This window comes from Leptosomus discolor, chromosome 1 (genome assembly GCF_034619465.1).
Source record: "Leptosomus discolor isolate bLepDis1 chromosome 1, bLepDis1.hap2, whole genome shotgun sequence".
Taxonomy (NCBI): Eukaryota; Metazoa; Chordata; class Aves; order Leptosomiformes; family Leptosomidae; genus Leptosomus; species Leptosomus discolor.
Window position 1 is genome coordinate 109485690 of NC_141391.1, and position 4899 is coordinate 109490588.

Consider the following 4899-nt stretch of genomic DNA (forward strand, 5'->3'; position numbering starts at 1 on the left):
TCATATATACACAAAGAAGCGACTCAAACATCTGGCATGGCACAGGCACACATGAACATATGAAGATACGCATACACTATGAAAAAATGTAAGCTAATTAGGCCTCCAATGATATAATACAGGCCATTAATGAAAACAGAGCCCATGCCAGACTGTTTCCTAAAACTAAATATATGCCCAAGACAACACTGGAGAAATTGAATTAATCTTTGGTAAAATTACAAGGAAAGTGATCTGTTGGTTTGCAAGGCCATGGGGTGGGTAATATCCCAAGTCAACTTTATTTGACTCAAAAAAGATACACACTAACTGACAATATAAAACCAAGCATTTTAGAAACATGCTTTGAGTGCTGTAACCCTGCTTGACTGAATTTTAAAAGACAAGAATTTAACAGTTTCAGGAACTTTTGGTTCTACCTAAAAAAAAAAGAGAGAGGGATGAAATTTAACCTAAAGTTCCTGTCCAGCCTTATGTTTCAAAATAACTGTTGAGATCGCCCTGGTACGTTTTTAAAATTGATCACTACAACTGTGCATCTACAATTAGAAACCACAAATAAGAGCCTGTTTTCAAACATCTAAAGTTTTACTTGCCTTAGAAATTAATGGGTGGGTAAAAAACAAGAAATAAAATGATTAATGCCAGCGTGGTATACACAGCCATATTTATTAGTTCACTTCCAATTACATAAAGAGAAAGCTAAAGCCATACACAAGTGCTGCTTTAAAATAAAGACAGACTACTGTTTTCTCCAACAGTTTTATTTCAAAAAAGTACACAAGTCTGTCATGGAACTACAGCATTTTAAATTTTTGGATTTTGTTTTTACAAATCACCCACAATACTTTTATTTTAAAATACCATTCCCCCAAAAGTGTGAATATAAAACCTCATACTGAAATTTGTATCAATATTCAAGTCCATGCTTTGTGCATGAGAAGTGTAACGTAACATAACATCATAACATTTTGGATTCCAGGAAATATTATTGCTGCAATTTCAATTGAGCTGTGCCTCAATGCTAGAGGACCGATAACCAACAGGTCCCATAAAGCACCTATCAAGTGTATAAAACAAGGTTTAAGTGACAGAAATGCTATTGTGTCTTTAGACTGGAACAAAGATCTAAAGTGATCCAGAATATACACTGTTAAGAACAAAACCAAAAGCTTATCATGGAAACCAGTAATATACAATATTCAGCATCACAGAAAAGCTTGCAATTAAGAATTCTTACTTGTACTATTGAGCAGGAAGCACACATCTAATATGAATGCGACTATCAGAGCTGATAAAGATGTATGCATTGTACATTTCTTTCAAAAGTCATGTTTTACCCTTCCAACAAGGCATTTCTGTGCACTACACAGTTTTGGAAGAAGCATTAATTTTTAGGTAAGGAAGTTTCACACAAATATCTTTAAATATCCATTTCAGAAAGTTTATGAAAATGCTTGTAATGTATGGACAAGTGTTACGTAACCTCTACAGTATTACAAGTCTAACACTTTATTCACACCATGCTAAAATTGAGTGGGTTTCTTCTATATATAGTAGTCCTCAACAAGCAAGTTTACGGTCATGACATTAACTAGAGGTTCCTTGAGTTCACTTAAAAGAGTATTTACATAATGGTACCACCACACACATACACCCCCCTCCCCCCTTTTTTCCCCCCTCAATAAAATGAGACATTAAAAATGCCACCTTCTAACTGGTATATCAGCTGCCATTACTTCCTAAAAGAGTTCTGTTAGCAGAGTTATCTGTAAGATCGGACACTTCATGTGTTTAACCAGTTCATCTCCTATACAGCTAGAAATCATTGCTGAACTACAGTAGCTGCTTTTGAGAATCATAATCCAGTGTAAGTGAACAATCTATTGACAAAAGAATTCATAACAGCAGTATTATGTTTTCATAGTAGTGTTGTATCCATTCAAAAAGGCATGATGATAGCAACTTGAGGCAAAGTTTACCCCAAGTCAGAGGTTCTTTATTTCAGATAAGGACTATGTCAGATTCTATTTCTTTTATTTTCCATGCAATTACATAAATAGACAGACACTGTCAAGGCTGCTAAGCCTAACAGCTAGACTCTGAGGGCACATCATGCTGTCCTTCTGTTCTGTCCATTTATTATTTTGTACAAGCTGACAGAGCATTAAGCATGTGTAAACTCTGCTCTGCATGCTTTAGTGAGATAGGTTTCTGTTCTTGAGTGTCTTAGGGCTTACCTGACTGTAAGTACAGGGTCTCAGGCCAAACAAACAAACAAAAGAACAAAAAAACCCCCAAACAAACCAAAAAAAACCAAAAAAACCCAAACCCAAACAAATAAAAAAACCCCCACCAAACCAAAAAACATCTAATCTCACATACGTCCACAATGACCAAGAACCAAATTCAGTAGGTTTGTTGCCTGGTTGCTTAGGTTTACAGCTATCTCTCAGTCTGTGATTCAGTTTAGGTTTGTACTCAACTTGTATTTATAACTACTATACCCTTTTAATTAAGGAAGGCTTTAGTTTCAAGGTAAACAATCAGTGTATCAGTGTATGATTAAAATCTCAGAAGTCTCTTCTATCACAATAATTGGATGCAAGAAGATGTCTCCTCATCTATTGTTCTTCACAAGCACATGTTTGGCACAGTTACTAAACCTATTATTTACCACATAAGTAAAAGTCAATCATTCATCTCATTGGTACAACAACTGAACAGTTTTCAGGAATATAAACAGTTAGATCATAGTTATCAACTGAAGGAGTAACTGATATTTTGATATACAGAACAATTCAGAGAGAGACACTGAAGTAACATCCAAAAATAGGCATGAAGAGGTATAAATAGTACATAAGAATCAAGAAATCAGATCACAGTGTCATGTTTTAAGAACTGTACCATCATCTAAGCACCTGTTCAACAGTAAGTTTAGGCACCAGGAATTTCATAAAAACTGAAGTTACAATCAGGCAAAGTTTATTGACAAGGCACACATGAAAGATAAAAAAAATCCCATCTCTTAACAGTTTCAGTTTACAATCTAAAAAAGTCCCAAATGTGTAAAACTGTAAGTCTAGAATACTTAATAGTCATTCAAGTTTCTAAATTTAGTACGAAGGGTACGTTCTTTACATTAAATAGTGCCAGCCAAAAATTGCGCACCTAACTACAGATAGGACAAACATTTAGTAGTAAGCCAAAGAATTTATCACAGATCTATAAGCAGCTACAAAAAAGCAGACACTAAACCTAGAAGTTTGGGGAAATGTTTTCTCTCACACTGTTGCTACATACAAATAATCCTAACATCTTCCAACAGGCTATTCAGGTATTTCCTTCATCAACATCAGTGCCACATACGATATACCTTTCAAGTTTTCCAAAACACCTTGCAGTTTAACATCTACAGCTAGAATAAGCTGAAGGGACTGCCCCCTCTCCCGCCCCCCAGCACAGGATAAAGGAGAAAGTAGAAAACAGGAAGAAAGAAAAAAATCCACAAAGATTCAAACTGCACTCACTAAGCTTTAAATCCAGCTTCCACAGGTATATAGTATCAGTCATCAGAAGCTATCAGAAGTCCTTAAGTATGTGTGAAAGCAAGATAAGGAACTGTTCCTCCTGTAATGCTTTAAGTTTGCACAACTGGGAAGAAGGGGTTTTAATCTCTAAACACAAGATTTGTATCAACAACTCCAGGTAACCGTTTCCTCTCAGATTCCGGCTGCACTAAACTCTTGCTCTTAAAAGTCTAAATGTCTGTTCACAATATTTAGGGCTGTTGAAAAGGCAAGGCAACATGAGCTCTAAACTCCTCGCAAATTCACACAGAAATATATTAGCATCTTAAGTAAAGGTTAACTACTGCTTACGTGTATATAGGAAAAGATGTTTCCACAATGATGTTAGAGCAAGAGAACAGATATCAAATACCAATTACTTAAGAGCTTTCATTAAAACCCCATAGAGCTTCTAGGTAATCAGTTTGGAAGAAAGTAAGAGCACTGCCTTAGAATCTAAACAGGCTTTGGAAAATGCAAGGTATAATTAACTTAAGACCTGTGTAAAGATACATATTCATGCATCTTTATGTTTTGTCTTACTGTGACTGCAACAGTTGATCTATAGGTTTTAAAGCTCAGATACCACTACCAACAGCCTGATAGGACCTCTTGCATCAGATCAGATCAGTATTAAGTTATCTGACATGACTAGAACTAGTTATTACAGAAAAAGTCATGTTTCAAAGAGCTTGCAAGGTCTCCTGTCACATTTCCACTCACATAAATTTTAAATTCAGAATAGAGTCATTAAATTAATTGAACCAATCAAATAACTGGTAGTCCCTGAAATAAGAGCTCAAGAAGTGCTCCAAACAAACAAACATTATCAGGTTAAAGAACTGCATAAATACTCAGTTTGAACAGAATTCAAAGCCATCCTCAGTATCTCAGACCCCTGCAACGACATCAGACAGTGGCCAAGTTCAAATATTTCTGTTATTCAAAATTGGAAGATAAAGTTTCAGGAACTCTGAGAAACTTCATGGTCTACATACAAAATGCTTTTGTTACTTCTCACTTGTGTCTCGCTGTTACATATTCGAACTGCACATTAGCTGACAGTGTCTCTTCAGCAACCTACCAGAGGTCCAAATACCTTCAGTGTCCGATATTTATTTAGGAACTTCAAAGCTTTTAGCAAATAGTTCAACTGTCATATACTAATAAGTTTAAAATTAAAAATGAGAACTGGTGGCTTTTCAAACTAATTCATTCAATTTCTTCAAGGAAAATTGCATGCCATTGTTTAAATGAGGGATGGAACACGGTAGTTTTCTCTAATACTTACAATGAACACTTAAAAAACAGCATTTAAATTAATAATATT